A 22,551-nucleotide genomic window follows, 5' to 3' on the forward strand; every position below is an offset into this window, starting at 1 on the left:
CAGAGACGATTCTTGACCCCAAGCTGCCATGTAGGCCAGCTTGCAGCCGTCCGTCCACCCTCACTTGCAGAACTGCCTGCCGCCTGATACCCACAGCTGTCTCTCATCTTGAACTCTGTTGCAGGTGCTGCAAAGCATCCTATTACCGACTCAACGCTGTTGTGCATCAAGATCATCTCAAGCACCAGGTACCTTGTGGTTCTGTCCCCCTGGTCCTTCTCCAAAGGCCCCTAGTGACATTTACGACACCTTGCTCCCTTGGTGCTGAAACCAAATAACCTTGAACAGTTAAGACTCATTGCGTTACCGACTATCCTCCTGTCAGTATCCAGAGTGCATTCCTTTCCTTTGTGAAACTGTCTGTCCTCTGTGTTCCTTTACAGGGTGGGCTGTATTTTGTAGTGTGCTAGAACTGTCTGTTGTAATAATAATAAAGTAGATATTTTTATACAACCTTGACTGGACAGTCCCTTTTATCATTGGGTAACAATTGTATTTTCACTGTGTTACAACTAACCAACGATCCACAAACTTGCAGAGATAAGCCTGTCGTTCCGTCCACGTTACCAAAAATTGAACCAGGGCGTTTATAATTTATGTGTGTTCAATCTATTAGGATCCCTTCTGGTGTACTAGAGGTGTGTGGCTTACTGATGGTTTAGAAACCGATATTCATCCCTGGACCACTGGTTCCACGGAAGTTGATTCTTCACAATGAGCCCTCACCAGGCAAGGTACTCATTCTTCCAAAGATTCTCAGTCTTTTGTTGTCCATGGGTTTCTACCTTGTCCTTTTTAGGTTTTATTTGGCTCACATTTATGGGTTAGTTATTACGCTGCCATATCTGCATGGATTCATACAAAGTTATGGACTTCGAAGTTCACATTGCCTGTTTTCTTTCCATGCCGTATCGCCTACCTGTAGAGATGACGGAATGCTCTTTTAAGGTAGGATCCAACTCGTGTTGTTCTTGTTCTTCTTTGACTGGGTTGATCTAACATTCCAGTTCAGTGCAACATGCAGAAAGATCATGAGGCGTTTAACAGTTGACCTCCAAAAATCCCTGTCCTCTATGTCCTGTCCAGCAGATATATTTGAACAGTTTGAAGTTGTATTAGGTTTTCCCATAATTTTGGTTGCTTTAAGAAAATCCAATAAGTGATGGGGATCATAGTGTTGAAACCCATTTTCAACACCATGGTCCATCACGTATTTGATTTTTTTTAAAACTCTGTTTCGGCAAGCAAACCTTTTTTGATGCTGACCCTTTGGAGATCAACACCAGGGCAGGGAATATGTCCCCACTTAGATTGGGGAAAACCACCCATCCAATATTAGCAGCTAATATTTGAGCAGTGACAGTGCAAACTTCAGTGCAAGTTTCATTACAGCGCAATGTTTTCAAGGATTGCCTCTCTCTCTAAAGCCTCATCTACAATCAGTCACTTCCAGGAAGAATCACCATCAAGGGAAGTGAGAAAATCAATGTTCGAACAGCTTGATCTTGGAAGGGATGTCGGTTCCCATGGTCAGTTTTTGATTGACTTATTTGCTGAGCTGAGTGAACATGTGAAGAAGGGTGGTTGTGGGTGATATTTATTTATTTATTTATTTGTTGTAATTCTTAGAAGCGCTTCATGCCCGTGCACCTCAGAGTCCACAAAGGGGCAAGATGAGAAGAAGGGGACAGCAGAGGTTTGAAGACGAAAACCTAGGTCAGCAATTAGTCAGCAAGGTTGAACAGCAAAGTGTTTGCATTTCTCTTAAACATTGTCAGTGACTCAGAAGGTTTTATAGCAAGGGACAGGGAATTCCATTCACTTGGAGCATTGAATTATAAACTGCAATCACCACATTTCTTTAAGCGGGATTGCGGCTGGTTAAACTGAGGATTGTCAGAGGAGTGCAGTATTCTGCCAGATTGTTTCTGTGATAGCCTCTTAGTGAGATAGTGGGGAGCACTCTGATTCTGACATTTATACGTGAGCGATAGGATTTTGCGTCTAATCCTCTGCTTCACTGGAAGCCAGTGCACTTCCTTCCTGAAAGTAGTGACGGGATCATGTCTGGATAGGCCAAACACAGCCCTAATGGCCCCATTTTGAGTGGTCTGAAGACAATGGCGATTGCCTTGTGAAGTGCCAATCAGCAGACTATTGCAATAGTCTAGACGTGAGTTTACAAGAGATGATGCCATACGAGATCTATTTTTTATGGAAAGATATGGCCTGATGTGATGGAGCAGTTTAATGACATGTCCGCATGATGAGCGGATCTGAGAAACCTGCTTCTTCGTTGATAATTCCCCAATCTAAAATGACTCCTAATGTTTTAACATACACAATGGTTACATACAAATACTCACCACATCATCCTCTTCATAGTTAGGGTGAGCAGAGCTGCCTGAGCTAACGAAGAAATACATATAGTGACTGCATTTATTGAACTTATCCTGCAATTGGCACTGTGTAATCCATGATCCTTGCTCTTGCAGTTCTGGCAAGCCTCCTGTCTCTCCGCCATCATCGGAATCATCCAAAGTAAGTACTGTCCAGTTTTAATAATGTTCTAATACATGCTGACTTTCCCTTTGGTAGTCATGTACCCCCCCCATACTGCACTTTGTATGCTGTACAATTTGCTCGTGGTGATGGAACTCCCAATATTCCCATCAATATACATGGTGAAGTTGGCTTTTGTCTGTAAGATAGTGCAGGAATGCAATAAAAGATGGTTAGAACCAGGAAAGAGAGGGCTACCAGCCACAAAGAGTGATACATTTGCAGATTGTGAGATAAAGGCCTCTGGCCCATGCAGCACATGGTTAAACAAGTCACATTTGTCCAATGGGTGGGAGGGAGCTCCCTGTACAGCTTAGTTACAATAGCACAAATCAGCAGTGGTGTAAACAAGGGATGGCATAAGGGCATAGACCCAACCTCATTGCACCAGGGCCCGATCTGTCTTCTGGCTACAGCTCAGCTAAGTTCAGCTGCATATTTGCTTGTTTTTATTCTGAAAAACAAGTTAAACCTTATTGTCGAACAGTCGAAGTTATGCATGTTATGCATAGCAACAAACTGCATGCCTGTGTCAAAAGATGATTAATAACCGGTTACTTCATCACACAGGCTTATCTGGACTTAGTATAAGTCTTGAAAGTAGTTCAACAGATTAGGCAGGACTTTGAGCTGTCCAGTGCCGTGGGTGAGACAAGCAACAAGTATTGGCTTTTTTTTGTCTCGCATCAATTTGTTCTGTGGTACTTGTATTCCTTTACTTATAAATGCTATAGGAATGCCAAATAGCATGTGTTAATAATTTCAGGATTTTTCCGTTTCAGCATATTGTTATGAACGAGCATATGAATACAGACAGAATAATGGTGAGAAACGTGGTCAGGGGTTACTAGCTTTGGAACTTTCACACTCAGCAGCTATGTATTCCTGTACCAATGGCATTTATATAGTAATATACAGAGAACATTCCCTGGGATGGAGGCCCTCACTGTGGTTACCAAATCGTAGCAGGCGTTATGACTTACTGAAAAATGTTCCGTCATAGACACGTGTTTAGCAGTCCAGTCCTAATATATGTTCCGTCATAGACACGTGTTTAGCAGTCCAGTCCTAATATATGTTCCGTCATAGACACGTGTTTAGCAGTCCAGTCCTAATATATGTTCCGTCATAGACACGTGTTTAGCAGTCCAGCCCTAATATACTTGGCCGATCCAAGCATACATCTTGACTTTTTCAGGCAGGAAAAACAAGATCCCATGGACCTTACCATAGAGTAGAGAAAATGCCTACTGTATACCTTCTCAAAGCTGTGAAAGATCTCTTTTATTATAGTCTAATCCATTTTTTGGAAGGATTGTTTTGAAATCACATAAAATTGCACAAAAGTGAAGAGAAAAATTCAATAAGTATCCACACCAAAAAACAAAACTTGATTTTTTTTGTATGCTTTAAATTGAGGTTCGTCATTTTTGTGAATGAACAGTTATTCAAAGAACTACACTTGAAAGCTAGACCTAAGGACTCTTAATTAGGTTTCTGTGTCCGTGGATAGGAAAACATTTCCTGCAGTTCAGGTTTAATTTGCTACGATGTTTGGCTGTAAAAAGGCCATGAGAAAGAATAGGAAAGAAAGATGAATATTGCAGAATCTGTAAGATGGCCCGTGAATTCGAGACATCCTTCATGGAATAAATGTGCGCCGAAAATCCCGGCGCAGAGGGGCCAATACGTGCGCTGCGCCGAAAATTAGCGAAAAGCGCAGGGAAACCAGCGCACGTCGATTCATGGAAGTCCGTGCGCAAGAAAAGCAGAGGACGTGCGCTGAAAAAGCGCGCGGCGCAGGCCGGCGCACAGGTCAACCAACGTCGTGCGCCACGGCCACTGCGCTATCACTCCGAGCGCAGCGCACAGCTCTAAAGTAGGCGGAACACAGGGCGGGACACTCGGAATGGGGAATAAAATGGGGCACAACACTCGGAATGGGGAAGAATGTGGGCGGCACGGGGAAAGTATAGGAGGCAAGTGCGCGGAACGCCCACACGCTCGCATACAACACGTATTCATGGAATAGAATAGGGCAAAAAAACGCACGCTCAAAGCAGCGCACAGGCACAAACAGGCACAAACACGACCGCCACAAGAAAGCAGGCGGTAGCGTCTCTGCGCCTGCAAGAAATGTGCGCTAAAAGGTGCGCCAACAAATAGCACCTATATACAGACATGATCAATGTCCAATACTGTGGCCCTCCAGGACAAATGACGTACAAAGGGGTACCCACAAACACAGACACGCGCTGAGAGAAAAAATAAACGTGTGCGTGCATACCGGGGTGCGCGGGAAGTTGCACACGCGATATGGCCGGGTACGTGGATTACAGGGGTGCGCGGGAAGTTCCACACGCGATTAGTCAGGGTACGTGGATTGCAGGGGTGCGCGGGAAGTTGCACACGCGATATGGCCGGGTACGTGGATTTCAGGGGTGCGCGGGAAGTTCCACACGCGATTAGTCAGGGTACGTGGATTGCAGGGGTGCGCGGGAAGTTGCACACGCGATATGGCCGGGTACGTGGATTGCAGGGGTGCGCGGGAAGTTCCACACGCGATTAGTCAGGGTACGTGGATTGCAGGGGTGCGCGGGAAGTTCCACACGCGATATGGCCGGGTACGTGGATTTCAGGGGTGCCCGGGAAGTTCCACACGCGATATGGCCGGGTACGTGGATTTCAGGGGTGCGCGGGAAGTTCCACACGCGATATGGCAGAGTACGTGGATTGCAGGGGTGCGCGGGAAGTCCAACACGCGATATGGCCGGGTACGTGGATTTCAGGGGTGCGCGGGAAGTTCCACACGCGATATGGCCGGGTACGTGGATTTCAGGGGTGCGCGGGAAGTTCCACACGCGATATGGCCGGGTACGTGGATTTCAGGGGTGCGCGGGAAGTACCACACGCGATATGGCAGGGTACGTGGATTGCAGGGGTGCGCGGGAAGTCCCACACGCGATATGGCCGGGTACGTGGATTTCAGGGGTGCGCGGGAAGTTCCACACGCGATATGGCCGGGTACGTGGATTTCAGGGGTGCGTGGGAAGTTCCACACGCGATATGGCCGGGTACGTGGATTGCAGGGGTGCGCGGGAAGTTCCACACGCGATATGGCAGGGTACGTGGATTTCAGGGGTGCGCGGGAAGTTCCACACGCAAATTGGCTGTGTGCTCCCAGGCATTACCTGTACACCCTCCACGGCCCCTGCAGGCAGCACACACCACAGGGAACTACCCTGCACACCTGCTCATGTCTCCCACCACCCCCACCCCCCATCCACCAGGGACACCCTCCACCAGGCCCCCACCCATGTCTCCCACCACCCCCACCCCCCACCCCCCAGGGGCACCCTCCACCAGGCCCCCACCCATGTCTCCCACCACCCCCACCCCCCACCCCCCAGGGGCACCCTCCACCAGGCCCCCACCCATGTCTCCCACCACCCCCACCCCCCACCCCCCAGGGGCACCCTCCACCAGGCCCCCACCCATGTCTCCCACCACCCCCACCCCCCATCCACCAGGGACACCCTCCACCAGGCCCCCACCCATGTCTCCCACCACCCCCAGCACTGTGGGGAACCTGCCAGCAGGCCCCCACCCATGTCCAACCCATGTCTCCCACCACCCCCACCCCCCATCCACCAGGGACACCCTCCACCAGGCCCCCACCCATGTCTCCCACCACCCCCACCCCCCATCCACCAGGGACACCCTCCACCAGGCCCCCACCCATGTCTCCCACCACCCCCACCCCCCACCCCCCAGGGGCACCCTCCACCAGGCCCCCACCCATGTCTCCCACCACCCCCACCCCCCATCCACCAGGGACACCCTCCACCAGGCCCCCACCCATGTCTCCCACCACCCCCAGCACTGTGGGGAACCTGCCAGCAGGCCCCCACCCATGTCCAACCCATGTCTCCCACCACCCCCACCCCCCATCCACCAGGGACACCCTCCACCAGGCCCCCACCCATGTCTCCCACCACCCCCACCCCCCATCCACCAGGGACACCCTCCACCAGGCCCCCACCCATGTCTCCCACCACCCCCACCCCCACCCCCCAGGGGCACCCTCCACCAGGCCCCCACCCATGTCTCCCACCACCCCCACCCCCCATCCACCAGGGACACCCTCCACCAGGCCCCCACCCATGTCTCCCACCACCCCCAGCACTGTGGGGAACCTGCCAACAGGCCCCCACCCATGTCCAACCCATGTCTCCCACCACCCCCACCCCCCATCCACCAGGGACACCCTCCACCAGGCCCCCACCCATGTCTCCCACCACCCCCACCCCCCATCCACCAGGGACACCCTCCACCAGGCCCCCACCCATGTCTCCCACCACCCCCACCCCCCACCCCCCAGGGGCACCCTCCACCAGGCCCCCACCCATGTCTCCCACCACCCCCACCCCCCATCCACCAGGGACACCCTCCACCAGGCCCCCACCCATGTCTCCCACCACCCCCAGCACTGTGGGGAACCTGCCAGCAGGCCCCCACCCATGTCCAACCCATGTCTCCCACCACCCCCACCCCCCATCCACCAGGGACACCCTCCACCAGGCCCCCACCCATGTCTCCCACCACCCCCACCCCCCATCCACCAGGGACACCCTCCACCAGGCCCCCACCCATGTCTCCCACCACCCCCACCCCCCACCCCCCAGGGGCACCCTCCACCAGGCCCCCACCCATGTCTCCCACCACCCCCACCCCCCATCCACCAGGGACACCCTCCACCAGGCCCCCACCCATGTCTCCCACCACCCCCAGCACTGTGGGGAACCTGCCAGCAGGCCCCCACCCATGTCCAACCCATGTCTCCCACCACCCCCACCCCCAGCACTGTGGGGAACCTGCCAGCAGGCCCCCACCCATGTCCCCCTGGCCCCAGGTCCTGACGATACACAATCATGGCAGTAATGGCCAGCATACCCAGCACAAACACCCAGGCAAGGATTGCATGCACCCACATAGTGAATGCAATCACATGACACAACCCCAAAGGCAAGTATGCAAAAGAACACATGTCCGTCACACACACATACACAATGGGTGCAAGTGAATGTCAAAACCCATATCATGACATGTAAGAAACCAAAGAGAAAATAACACAAGTGTAAGATAATATAAAAATGTATTAAAAACACAAATCAAGTAAACCAATAAAACATACAACTATGTGGCAAAGTAAATAAAAGGTCCATGTCCGAGAACAAAAATGATAAACCAAAAAACAAAGGATTAAAAAATCAATATAATTTGTCCAAAGCAAAACCATGTAGTAGGAAATCAAAGAAAAACCATTACGTCATGGTGTAAACAATAAAAAAATTAAAAAATGTATCTCCCAAAATATAACAATATATACAGGAATGTTCCAGGGTCCATGAGCCCAACAGCACAAATGAAACCTAATACTAACTAATAAAATAAATATGTACAAAAAAGTGGCCATTGTCCGAGCGGTCCAAAATAATAAAAATAAATAAAGGAAACCTAGCACTAACTAACTAAAAAACTATATACAAAGGCAGCGGGCTAGTCCTGCGGCTCACTTGGTGATGCTGGCCAGGGCATCCTCGAACTCCATGTCAATGTCCTGGAGGCGGGACTCTGTCCTGGCCCCGAGGTCTCGCAGGGACAACCCCATGTGCTCACCAAAATCCCTGCGAGCCTCCTCGAGGCACTCAGCCCGCCTCAATGCCCGACGCATGGAGATCTCCGCCCTGGCCATGGCGAGCCGCTCCTCTTCCGCCCGCTGCCGCTCCGCACCTATCCGCTGGCCAAACTCCTCCCACACGGAACACACCGCCATGCCAGGGTTGCCCTGCCCTCCGGCCGATGCCTGCCCCTCTGATCTTGATGGCCCTGAGCCATGATGCCTCCCACGTCGAGCCCGCTGCTGCCTCCGACGCCACTGCCTCTGCCAGCACGACGGCATCCAGGCTGATGGTAACCACCGACGCAGTCGTGCACGTGCCCTGCCCGATGATGCCGGCACATCTTCCATCTGCTGGGGTCCACTTGCTGTGTCGTCCACCCCTGCTGGACCTCCGACTCCCAACTGTGGCAGGGATGGGATCCCCACCGAGCTGGCTGCATTGGTCGGGGCAGGTCCACAGGGGGCCATGGTGGCATCTGGGCCGGAAGACGGCAAGGAGAACGACCGGTGGATAGCCTGCACAGAGGAGGAGAGGGCCGTCAGATTGGCCAACACATGCAGGAACCCCCCGAACATGGGCGATCCCAATTGGGCCACGTCGGCACGGTGCACTTCGTGATGACGTGCGTGCTCCTCCCGGGAAGCACGCACGTCATCACGAATCACAGCCGTGCGCATCGCGACCCCAATCAGGACCTGCTCCACGCGGCCAGGGGTTCCCACGGCCGCAGGTGGAGGGGAGTCAGTTGACATGGACATCCCCACTACCTGCGGACGGGCCTGGGACGGGGCATCCCTGCTGGTGCATGGTGGTGCACTCACAGGGTCAGGGACAGCGACATGCACAGGCACCTCCACGGTGACCTGTGCTGCCTCCTGCCCCTGGCCCTGGACTGCACCACTTGCACCAGCAGGGATGCTCCCACCAGGCCCCATGTGTGCACCAGTGTCGGCCTCCTCCTCCTCTGTGCAAACCACCAACCTGGATGGCTCCTCACCGTCTCCCGCCGTAGCAGGCCCCTGTGGGGGCTCACCCACCCCTTCTGCTGCAGCCGTGGGGGCATCCCCGCCGCCTTGCTCCACAGCGCCGTCTCCGCCCTCTTCTTCACTAGCCGCTGCGTAGAGGGAGACAAAGGACACAAGCATCAGGCTACTGTAAAATGGTCCCCTAGACAGGAAGCAATAGCAGATGAGCACCCCTGTCAAAGTACACTTCCATCATGTCCCTCCACAACACATGGGTCAGTCCAGGCAAAACACACACAGTAACAGGCATGGTGCATGCCATGCACATTTCCATGCATGTCCAATTGACTCTTGAAACATTCAATGATATGTAACTCACATGCATCATGGCTCATGCATATCACATGCACACACTTCACCTCAGTCACATCCATCTGGCCCCAAACACAACGAACACAGGCGAAACAAGGGTTAGTTGGGTGCGTCACAGAATCTGTGCATTGTCACACACATGTGTCATGCATCCATGGCATGCACAAGTCACAGACACGCAGGTCAGGCACACAGACATGGCTACCATATATGTACCTGGCATCAGCACCCATCCTTCACCCCCATCCATGTCCAGGTACAGAGACTGGCATGCTCTCATGTCCTAAATCTGCATAGGGCTCCCCATGCCACATTTCAACACATGCAACAACCATGTGGGTCACACATCACTGGTCGCACATGCATTACCATGATGTCCCTGCACACATACATGCATACATGGCCCATGGCACACATACAGGCAAGTATCATAGAACCAGCACACCGCAACATGCCCTGTCTCACACAGTAATGCTTGCACACTTACCGCTCAACTCCAGACGGGCCTCCCTCTCAAGGACCTGGGCGTGGAGCGCTGGGCGTACGCGTTCCAGGACCCTCTTCTGGATGGAACTCATGCGGCCCCGGCCCCCCTCCACGAGGCGCCGGGCCTTAACAAGGGTCCTGGACCTCAAGTCCTCCCAGCGCTTCTTGATCTTCTGGACGTTGCGGGTTGCCACCCCCTCCGCGTTGATGGCAACCACACAGTCGGCCCAGATCCTCTCCCGTCCTTCCTTGCTGGCGCGGGACGATCCAAAGAGGGCATCATACTGCCCCAGGACATGCTCCACCAGGACACCAACCTCGGTGGCAGTGAAGCTGGTGCCCCTCTGCCCCTCTGGCCTGGGGTTGCCACTGGTGCCAGATGTCGAAGTGCCCGACATGGCAACCCCAGAGGCAGGTGTGGGTGGGCAACTGGGTCCTGGGGCTGGGCTGTGGAGCGATGTAATCCCAGTTGGGAGTCTTCAGTTCCAGCAGGGGTGGACACAGCAACTGGACCCCTGCAGATGGCTGATGTGCAGGCACCAAATGGCAGGGCACGGTGGCAGCAGGCAGGCAGGCAGGCAGGCAGCAGCAGATAGCACGTGGGAGGCTGCTCAGGGCACTGGGGGGGCAGTAACTCGGCCTTCTGGGCAGGAGCGTGGTGTTCCGTGTGTTTTCGGGTGGCCAGCTTGATACGGAGTGATTTGGCACGTGAAATTCCTGCACGTCAGCGTGAAATCCGAGGAAAGGGCCTAGCGCGTAAGTGCGTCAGCACGCATACGCGATTCTATTGGACCAGAGTCCCTCACCGCCTAAGCGCGTCTGACGTGATCCGCACGGGCGTTCCCCACTCAGCACGTGATGACGGAGCACACGTGGAAATACTGCACGTCAGAGTGTCATCGCGTGTAATTGGCCAAAAGTGCGCGTACACGCCATTGGCCTATGTACGTGTATTTCAGGGGTGCGCGGGCACTTACACACGCAAGTACGTCAGCGCACCTGTATGCCTGCTGCGTGGGAATTTCCACACGCTATTGGAGTGGGAACTAGATTCCAGGGGTGCGAGGGTCACACGCTCGCCTAGAACACGCGCAAGGCATTAATTTGCGCACTTATCAATAAACAAGCCAGATGCCAGGATGAACATACCGTTCCTAGCAGCAGTGGCAGTGGGCTACCAAAGGAGGAGGAGGAGGAGGAGAGTCAGGGCCAGAATATTCACACCCAGAACCAGCCTATTCGGGATGCCTGATGACCAGGTGTATGGGAGGTACAGGTTTCCAGCACACATCATACTGGACCTGGTCAGTGAGTGGGAGGATGACCTCACATCACCCACCCTGTGCTCCCAAGCACTCAGCCCCCTGCAGAAGGTCCTGAATGTACTGCACTTCTTGGCCACTGGATCCTTTCAGCGGACAAGTGCCATAGTGGGTGGTGTGTCACAGGCCACGCAGTCACGCTGCCTACACCAGGTCTTGAACATCATCACTGCACGGCCATCAGTCCGCAGGCACATATATCTCCCCAGGACTCATGCAGAAAGGCGGACGTGCATCCAGGAATTCTATGGTGTGGCTCAATTCCCCAAAGTGCTTGGTGCAATTGACTGCACACATGTGGCTCTACGTCCACCCAGGGCAACAGAGCACATCTATAGAAACCGCAAGCACTGGCATTCCATCAACGTGCAAGTTGTATGCAATGCCAAGGGAATCATCACATCAGTATATGCCAACTATCCCGGGTCCACCCACGACAGCTTCATCTACAGAATGTCTACACTATGCCGGGACCTAGAGGCTGGCCAGCATGGAGATACATGGCTGCTTGGTGAGCATGAATGCCACTGCACATGCATGCATGTCAGATACTGGGTCATGACACAACACCACTAATGATACCCATCACCACCTCCGCAGGGGACAGTGCCTACCCTATCAGCCCCCACATGATGACCCCAATCCGGAACCCCACCACGCCACCCGAGGTAAGGTACAACACAGCCCACATTGCAACACGGGGCATAGTGGAGCGCACATTCGGAGTGCTGAAGTCACGCTTTCGCTCCCTTGACCGTTCTGGCGGGCAGCTGTTATATGCTCCCCGAATAGTGTGCAGGATCATAGTGGCAGCATGTGTCCTGCACAACGTTGCAACACGCCGGGGCCTGCCCGTGGACATGGTGGTGCCCCCACATCCACAACCACATGCACGCCCGCTGCGCATGGGAGGGGAAAGGGCACGGGGGGTGGCAGCCCGTACGCAACTGGTGGCCAACTTCTTCACCTAGGAATCACAGTGCTGGCTAGTGCACACTGCTCTGGCACATACCATCTGACAATCAATGATGACACTACCTGACAATGTCACAAAATTACTTGACAATAAACTGTCAGATACACATCAGCCTGAGATTGTTAACATGGAAGTGTCACTATGTGTGCACCCCTACCTACACATACACCAGCAATGCATCACAACGAAAAGACACAACTCCATCAATCAAATATGCATTGCCACAGGCGATTCACTACATGACAACATTGCCATGTCACCCATTCCCTTCACAGTCCCGCCACTGAGGACACCATGTCATGGTATGTGAGAGCAAACAAACTGGCCATCACAACATGACACCGGTGTCACAAATAGCAGTGCCCCAAATGGAACATAGCCGCACTTGAACAGCTAACCGCGCTGGAGCCACTACTACACACCTGTGTAAGAGTAATTTCAATCAAATTACACACCAACCCACCCTGAAGCCCACCCAAACAAGACACAATGCATGTAATCAATGGTAGTCTCATTACCTGATTCTGCTGGTATGTCCTCACCGTCCAGATGTACAGTGATGGCGCCACGCAAAAGTGTCAGTGCACATCTACCGACATGTAGTCTGACTCCAGAGAGTATGCCCGTGTGAAGAACTGTGTGAAATACCTGCAAAACATGAGCAACATATGTAAGTAGAGGCACATATCAAACCATCATGCATAGTTAGGTGCAACAACAATGTACACTATGAATGTCTACACAGTATTGACTATGGACTGGCCAACAGCTCATGGGAGTTCAATGTCACCGTGTAATTTGCTGTCACTTGGGCACACCCTTTGCAAGCCCATGGAAACGGAAGCAGGAGGGGTGTGGATGTCTGCTACCCAAGCATCGAAACCAAACTCAGGACAAGCCTGCATGTGCCCAGCCACAATACAGTGTATGCCCAGGTACCCACACAAGGCAACACTCTTGGAAAAGAAAAAAGAAAATTGAGAAAAAATGGCCATGAAAGGGCCGGCGGGGTGGGGGGGGCACCTATGAGGTCCGAGGACAGGATGCACGCCACAATCCACCTGTGTGGATCATGGGAAACTAAAACACCCCATAGGCTCGTGGCCCACACGGCTACTCTGTTGTGGGAGATGAGTCGCTATCGCTCTGGCCAGACCCTGCAGCTGACTCAGGAGGTGGGGGAGCTGCCTCAGAAGATGGTGTGACAATGGGAGGCAGCCCACGCAAAGCACGAGTTTGCTCCTCCATGGCTGCAAGCAGGCGGGTCTGGTAGTTCTGGTTCTGGGTTATAATCATGCGGAGGTCCCCATGCAGTAACTTCCGGGATGACCTGACCTCCGCACGAGTTGCCTGCATCTCGGCCGAGAGCGTCCGTGTCAGACGCTCCAGCTGCTCCTCTGTCCTTCTATGGGATGAAGCCTCAAGCTCTAACAGGGTCGACCTGAGGTGATGGAATTCTTCCCTCAGGCCTTCCCTGTGGCGCTGGGACTCCATGGAAAGTGATTCCCGCAGAGTCGCCAGTGCCGCCCGCCTGTCCTTGTTGGACGCCAACATATCCTCCCTGTGTGCCTGGCAGATGGACTCTGTAGCCTGCTCCAGTCACTCCATCAGCCTTTCTGGGGGGACAATGGAAGTGGCCACCCTATCCATGGCCTGTGCAATCATCTCGGATGATGCTGCCTGTTGGTTGGCCATACCGTAGATGGATTGCTCCCAAGCGGTATTGCCAGGTGGCATACGGCCACCACGTTGACGGGCACCACACCTGCCTGGGGCAATGCGGACTGCGCCTTGCTGTGCCGGCAAGGCCTCAGGCTGCAGGACTGCATTCCCTCTCTGATCTGCAGCCCCAGGAACAGGATCAGAGATTGTGTGGTGTGGCCCTGCATCCGTAACCACCGGAGGCTGAGCTGCCGACACTGACATCCCCATTGAGGGCAATGGCCCGGCTGCAGGTGGGTCGGACAGAGGAGATTCTCTCCCAAGAACACTCACCTGCGACTGCACATAGGTGTCATCCTCCGAGTCTACACCTGAATACTGCTCGGGGGAGGAACCCCCAGAGACACCCCTCGACAGCACGACCTGCAGCACTTGTGGGTTTTCACCCACAAACACACCACGTCCCTCACTTGTGGAAGGTCGGCCCGGGTTGCCCTCCTGGGACGGCTCAACCACCACATCCCCAGCATCAACAAGTGCTTCGTCCCCTGCAAAGACATGAAAGAGAAACATGGAAACAGGCATTAGCACCATGGCATGCAACAAGGGCTGATGAACAACAGAGGCAGTAGTTCTACGACACATGTCCCACATGACTGGGAGACCTCCTATGCATTCACCATCACTGGGTCTGTAGGGGAGGCTCAGGGCATACAATGTACAGATTGGAGAGCAACGCCTGCTCACCATGCTGCCTAGCACTGCCATCACACATTGGCCGGTGATTGCCATGTCAAAGGCACATGCCATCACACACATGGCATGTGACATAGCCACCAAGTGAAGAGGGAGAGGAGGGCAACTTTTTTGGATTTCTACCACTCTGGTCCTGACATTGCATCATCACATCAATAAGTTAACATGTTGTACATGGATCTGCTAGTCCAAATTGGCCACGATGCACAGTGCCTTGTCTACATCAACAAAATGCAGTAAACAATGAGATTCCACCTCCCCATCACCTTTAAAGGAATCATATAGCATTCGTGAAGCACCGGTCCAGAAATGTATGAAGGTACAGCGGAGCACTGAGGGGTGGTGGGGCAGTAGGGGATGCCAGTCAACAATCCTACTGGTGCTGGTGTCATTCATGTCACGCAAGTGCAGGGGTGGGTGGCACAATGAAGTGCAAGGGGAAGTGGCGGCTGGAAGTGCTGTACAAGGTAAGTAGGACTTAACGTCAAGGGCAGATGGTGTTAGGCGCAGACAAGTGCTGGGGGGGGTGGCCTATAGGGGTACAGAGACAATCATGCAGTGCTGTGGGCTCGGAGGGGACAGGGGAGGTACACACTGCATCTGGCTCGGCAAGGTCCTTGCAGATTTCTATGTGTCCTGCAGAGTTGTCACATGCCGCAGATATGTGCCCTTGGATTGGGGATCTCATCTTGGTGAAAAGGGTGAGGCGCTATTGCCTTTGGAGCATGTGGCAGGCCAGTTTGCCAGAGGATGAGCATGATGCAGGACATTCCCTCTCTGCCACCCGGCACCTGTGGTCTGGGTTCACAAGATCCGAGTCATGCCAGGACTCTGCATTGGCATGGGGCTTCAGACAGGTGGTCATGACCGTGGCAAAGACATCCAGTGTACCTGACATAGAGTGGAGCATGGAGTGGGCCCTGTCAGGATGGGAGTGAGCCTAAGGGGGAGCTGGATGGGGGGGAGATTTTGGCAGCATGAGCCTCGACTGACACACACTTCATGGATTGGAATACCAAGAAGGTGTGTGACAGTGGTGAGGGTGGCTTTGCCTGTGGGGTGGTGAGGGTGAGCTGGGAGGAGAGGAGAATGTGATCACTCCAGGAGAGAGGAGTGCAGAGATGGACGGAGAGGGGAAAGTCAGATGAGATCAGAGCATCAAGAGTGTGCCCTGCAGAATGAGTAGGGACAGACGGGAGTCTAGAGGGTGAGAGGGAGTTGCTGAGGTCACAGAAAGGTCACGTGGGGGGGTCAACAAGCATGCAGGTGGATGCGTACAGCAACAAGGAAGAGGATTTCTGTGTCTGGGGACATGAGTGAGGAGGAGAGGTGAGGACACTCAGAAAGGAAGTAGTACATTTGACCAGTTTTCCCAGACACAGTACGCACAGTTTGTGAATGTCAAGGTGTGGTAGAGAGAGACGTCACACAAGCCATTCCAGAGTGGAGTAGGTCTAAGTAGGAGTGACAGTGGCAGGAATACCCTCAGGGAAGCCAAGGGCACACCCCCCCTGCACAGTAGTGGCGGGCCAAGGAGAGGGTCTCCTGAACATCAGGTAGGAGTGTGTGAAGGATGCAGACAGAGCTGGCCGTCAGACATGTTTCCATGAGACCAAGGATGTCAAGGTGCATAACCTCATGTAAGTGACAGATATCGGAGGAATGCCTGATGCAGCCGCAGTGAAAGGAGTGTAATTGTGGAGGAGGTTGACAGCCTTGGAGGACTTACGGGGAGTGCTAGAGATCAGAGGTGCAGCATGTGTAGGAGTTGGAGTGGGAGGCGGAGAAGGATCATGGGAGGGTGCAGGGAGGCAGTGCAGGATTGATGAGGAGAGAGGAGGGGGGACAGCAGGAGAGGAAAGGAAGTTGATGAGATGTGGGTAGCATTTCTCAAGGAGAATGAGGTTGGCCTAAGGGCCTTGGACTGAGATGCTCCCATTACCATGCACATCAATTGTGGCCTCTGAGGATTGGAAGGAGGCCAGGAGTACACCCCAACGGGTCCCACCATTGATGGTGGAAGAGGAGCAAGGAGAGAGGACAGGGACCATGTGAAGGGTCTATGGGACAGGCAAAGGCATGTATGAGCAGATGTCAGTGAGAGTTGGCTTTGAGTAGGCTCAGATGCACTTGTCAGCAATAGGGTGGGTCGCATTGGAGGGCAGGGTGCCCTCATTTGACTGTTAGCAAGCAGGTGTCGTGAGTAGGGCACGATGGTCTGAACTGTAGAAGTCAGGGAAGATAGACCATGAAGAGCAGCATGGAGTGTGAGGGAATGGGGCTCGAAACCAGACGGTACCAAAGCACACAGGTAGGAGGTGGATGTCAAGGCAACATCCACAGTATGACAGCATGTTGGTTGGCATTTATATACAGAGGACGCATTAGCATGTGGTATCATTGCATGTCAGGCATGTGAAGATGAAACTTGATTGGCTGGGGGAAAGTATAGGAATGGTATGTAAGACATCAGATGAATAGACAGGGGAGTATGAGCAACAATGTAGTGACAAAATGACAATTCAAGGGCAACTTCCATGGTGTAGGGCCATATGTGCACTGTTGCCAGTTGGGATAGTGCTGTGGGCAGATGGTGTTGCACTGAACATACTGGATGAGGCACATGGGTGCCACTATCAACTCTGCCACACACCCCCTTGACAGGCACCCAACATGAATGCTTCACACACACACCATGCACATGGATAATACACACATGCATGTGCACTCACCGGATGATGCCTCGTAATCAGGGAGATCTCCCACACCTTGGAGTTGTCCCTCGGTGACGTAGGATCCAGCTACGGACTCGTGTGGTGTGAGTTCTATTTCCTGTGCTGGGGACCCACCTCCAGTCACCAAGGTTGCGGCATGACTTGAGGCCAGCTTATCCTTTGCCCTGCGCTTAAGGTCATTCCAGCGCTTCTGGCAATCACTAGCTGTGCGCCTCACTACTCCAAGGGCACTTATTCTGTCAGCAATGGTCTGCCAGTGTGCCTGGCGTCTGGCATGTGTGGTCTTGGACCCTGCAACGATGACCATTTCCCTATCATGATCTGACACATACTGAACAAGTGCATTCAGTTCGGCGTCTGTGAAGCTTGGCTTCCTTGATGGGCCGGACTGTGCAGCCGTGCCTGGGGAATCAGCCTGTGCCGGACGTGCACTCTTCCTCTTGCGCTTGGAAGGGGGTGGGGATCCAGAGTGTCCTACGCCGCTGTGGACACTAGGGGCAGGAGCCGTGGTGGACTCAGTACTGGGTGTGTGGGATTGCACACTCAGCATGGGAGTAGGTGCAGGCATTGGGGGTAGTGGGATGGGGTCAGGCCTGATCTGAGGTGCATGAACTAGGACCGACACAGTCTTGGCAGGGTGTATGAGAGGTGGGGTGGATGGAGCCACACCCTGGCTACGGGGGCCAGCAGATGACCTATCTGGCATAGATGCGCGTGCCCTGATGACACCAATGTGCACCGGTGCACGTGCAGTGGACCTGCTGACCTGGATGTCAGCGATGGGATCACCCTCGGACAGGTCTGCTGCCACAATGGGCTGGTCCGACAAGGGCTGATCAGGGTTGGTATCAGCCACATGACCCTCAACTGGGGGGGGGGGGGCATGGGTGTCCCTGACTGGTCCTCCAGACTGGGGGGGACAGGGGCACCCTGCAAGTCACAACCACGTCCCCTAGTGGATCCTCCACGGCCACCACGTGTGGCTCGGCCACCTTTGCCACCCTTGCGGCTTGCACGCCTCCCAACCATGGCACTGATGTTATTGTGCGTATGGGAGTCGGTGTGCACAATTGTCCTGGGCAATTGGGTGTCAAAGGGGTTGGGTACCAGATGGTATTCGTACCCTAGTGCAGTGGCAAGGCTATATGACACCCCTGGGGAAAGATGACGGGTCACGCAACGCACAGGCACCCCAGAAAAGTTAAGGAACGTGCACAATACCCCTCCTAGACCACGTGTGCTGATGGAAAACCCTGCACTACGCTGTGGCATCCAGTAACACAATGAACGTATGCGTGTCACACGCAGCCTAGAATGACCTCTGAAGGGGTAGGCTACACACGGGGCAAGCACAGAAGTTAGATACGTGCGTGACTCACCGTCTGCCAGGTAAAAGAGCGTGAAAAATGAGCGCGTTTGGTTGGCAACACCCCCGCCAAAAGAAGATGTGTACGCTGTCTGAGGAGACAGGACAACAGTAGAAGGGGACACTGTTTGAGGGAACAGGCCCAGGTAAACCAGTACAAGAGGAAAAAGAGAAAAAGCTGTCAGAGGTAACAGGGAGTACGAACTGGAAACGCAGTGAAGTAAAACGCGTGTGAAACGACAAGAAGTACAGAATTCACCCACTCGCTCTCCACGAAAAGCACGTACAAGGAAATGGTGTTCTACACTACCTTATATACAGGCCCACACGTACAGCGTCACTTACGGCGTGTACGTGCTTGGCCCATGTTCACCAATCACACGCTTTGTCACTTCTGCGTGTGGATCCTTTTTCACCAATCACACGCTTTGACACTCCTGCGTGTAGCTCACTTTTCACCAATCACACGCTTTGTCACTCCTGCGTGTAGATCCATTTTCACCAATCACACGCTTTGTCACTCCTGCGTGTAGATCCATTTTCACCAATCACACGCTTTGACACTGCACGTGCAGGTAACTATAGACGCACATATGCTGGTGACGGGTTTTCCCGCGATTCGCTGAGTGTGGGGTTTTCACGTGCAAAATCACTCCCTATCAGGCTGTCCACGCGTTCAAACACGAAAGACCACGCTCCTGGCCAGGAGGCCAAATTACAGTCCCCCAGAGCCCTGAGCACGCTCCCACCTGCCATCTGCTGCTGCCTGACTGCCTGCTGGCCACGTGCCCCACAGTGCTGGTGGGTGGGGGTGGTGGGAGACATGGGTGGGGGCCTGGTGGAGGGTGCCCCTGGTGGATGGGGGGTGGGGGTGGTGGGAGACATGGGTGGGGGCCTGATGGCAGGTGCCCCTGCACTGCTGGGGGGTGGGGGTGGTGGGAGACATGGGTGGGGGCCTGGTGGAGGGTGCCCCTGGTGGATGGGGGTGCAGGGGGACATGATCAGGTGTGCAGGGTAGTCCCCTGTTTTGTGGGCTGCCTGCAGGGGCCGTGGAGGGTGTACAGGGTACACCTGTGAGGGCCCACCCAGCCTATTCGCGTGTGATAATTCCCACGCACCCCTGTAATACACGTACCCTGGCCAATCGCGTGTTGAACTTCCCGCTACCCCTGTAATACACGCACCCTGGCTGTTCGCGTGTGATAATTCCCGCGTACCCCTGTGATACACGTTCCCTGGCCTATCGCGTGTTCTACTTCACGCGTACCCCTGTAATACACGTTCCCTGGCCAATCGCGTGTTGAACTTCCCGCTACCCCTGTAATACACGCACCCTGGCTGTTCGCGTGTGATAATTCCCGCGTACCCCTGTGATACACGTTCCCTGGCCTATCGCGTGTTCTACTTCACGCGTACCCCTGTAATACACGTTCCCTGGCCAATCGCGTGTTGAACTTCCCGCTACCCCTGTAATACACGCACCCTGGCTGTTCGCGTGTGATAATTCCCGCGTACCCCTGTAATACACGTTCCCTGGCCTATCGCGTGTTCTACTTCACGCGTACCCCTGTAATACACGTACCCTGGCCAATCGCGTGTTGAACTTCCCGCTACCCCTGTAATACACGCACCCTGGCTGTTCGCGTGTGATAATTCCCGCGTACCCCTGTAATACACGTTCCCTGGCCTATCGCGTGTTCTACTTCACGCGTACCCCTGTAATATGCGTTCCCTGGCTGTTCGCGTGTGATAATTACCGCGTACCCCTGTAATTCACGTTCCCTGCCTAGTCGCGTGTAGAACTTCCCGCGTACTCCTGATTTGAAGATTGCCCGCTTTGCTTTCCTTGTTTGCCTGCCCTGTGAAGTGGTCCAGGGTTAGCGCAGCCCTTAGCGATGATTTGGCGATTTTGATGGCTTTTCCTTGCGCGAGGGCGTTCTTGGGGGCGTTACTGGCGCTGCTGCAGGCTCGCTGCGATTCTCTGGGCCACGGCTGGTTTGGGAGCATGAAATCCATGAATACGCTGTGCGCGGAAATCAGTTTTAGCGCACGTGCCTGGCGCAGACTATCGCAGGCGCACGCTGTGCGCCAGCCGCGTGCGCTACTTGTGCGCTGGATTCTATGAATTACCCTGCCAGACTCTTACTAATAGACTGTAAGGGGTTGGATGAACTCAGAGCGTTACATCTTCGCAGATTCGTTCATACCTACGATCACATTGCAACCGAGTCTTTTTGGATTCGCTTCTTACCTGGAAGGAACACTCCTCTGCATTAATGTATTCATGGAAAACAACAATAAGAAGCATAACATGCGAATGATGTCATTGATTGAACTATTTTATGAACATTCTTGGTGCTAAGGAAGTATTGGGGGAAATTGTTTTGTTAGATTGATTTTATCCGTGTTTTCTCTTAGGAACTTGTATATATTGTTATTAATATAACTATAATACACTTATAATAAGAAAAAACAAAACAACAACAACACCTTCAAAGCAATGCATCGTACAGACCGGCCTTCATCCCGGTATATTTTCTTTGTGTATTACTTAGTAGATGACCTGACTACTCTGAGGGGTATCAGGTAATATTATCCCCATAGATAATATCGCCATATATAAGGTCGCCGGGAAACGGCATAGGTGGTATTAGTTATGGGGATAATTTATCGGGTAAAGGGGAGCGATGGTTGCGGGGGTGACCCCTTACTATTTAAAAAAATATGGGGTTACAGGGGTGTCCCCCGCAGGTTCCATGGGTTAATATCGCTGTATAAAAACAGCGCCATTCTTGTATGGTGATATATTTGCGGGGATATTAACCCATGGAACCCCATGAGGACCGTTCACGGGATTCGTATAGCGTAAAGATAGTTATCAAGGAAGGGCGCATAAAAAGATGGAGAATAAGTCGAGAGAATGACTGTGAAAGTCAGGGCAGGGGAGGGACATTTAGAAGGTTCATCCTCATATGTGAAGATCTATAGACATCTTTGCGGAATTGCATGCATGCGTTCAAATTCCGGCAGGGCCCTTTCTTCTTGTCATCCAAATACCGTCGATACAATGAGTACCATTGAGTTGGATGATATTGCAACATATGTTAAGTACAAGGCAGTGAAGATGCTTTATCCTAAACGAACACAAATTCAGGCCTGCTTACTGCAGTGCACAAAAGAACGGTAAATACATACATTTTCCTTAGTTCGTGGTAATCCCTACCCTGTGTGCCCGGATATGAGGAGCAGGCCCATCCTGTACAGAAATTCTCGCTCCATCACTGCATATTTTGAGAGCGAGTTGCGCTTGAGTATAACGCAGCTGTGTTATGCTTAGCAAGCCGCGCACACGCTGCACTCACGCACGCCATCAAGTGGTGATGCGAGGAAGCGTCACCACGTCATATAGACGCCCGGGGCCTGGCGCACGTGCCAGCAGAGATTCGGGGCATATCCAGGAACTGCGTGTGTATTATTGTTTGTGGCACTGCCATGCGTGTGCCTGATGAGTGCTGATCACTAATTGCCATTTTTTCTGGTGCCTCTAACACCGTCCCCCGTCCTGGATCCAACTGCAGGCCATTCGGGAATGCCCAGGCCCTGTACCATTACTCCTGACGTGATCACCGTCTCAGGCAGTTCACAACAACTGGTGATGAGGACAG

The sequence above is a fragment of the Ambystoma mexicanum genome, chromosome 2p, assembly GCF_040938575.1.
Source record: "Ambystoma mexicanum isolate Mex_15411 chromosome 2p, UKY_AmexF1_1, whole genome shotgun sequence".
Classification (NCBI taxonomy): domain Eukaryota; kingdom Metazoa; phylum Chordata; class Amphibia; order Caudata; family Ambystomatidae; genus Ambystoma; species Ambystoma mexicanum.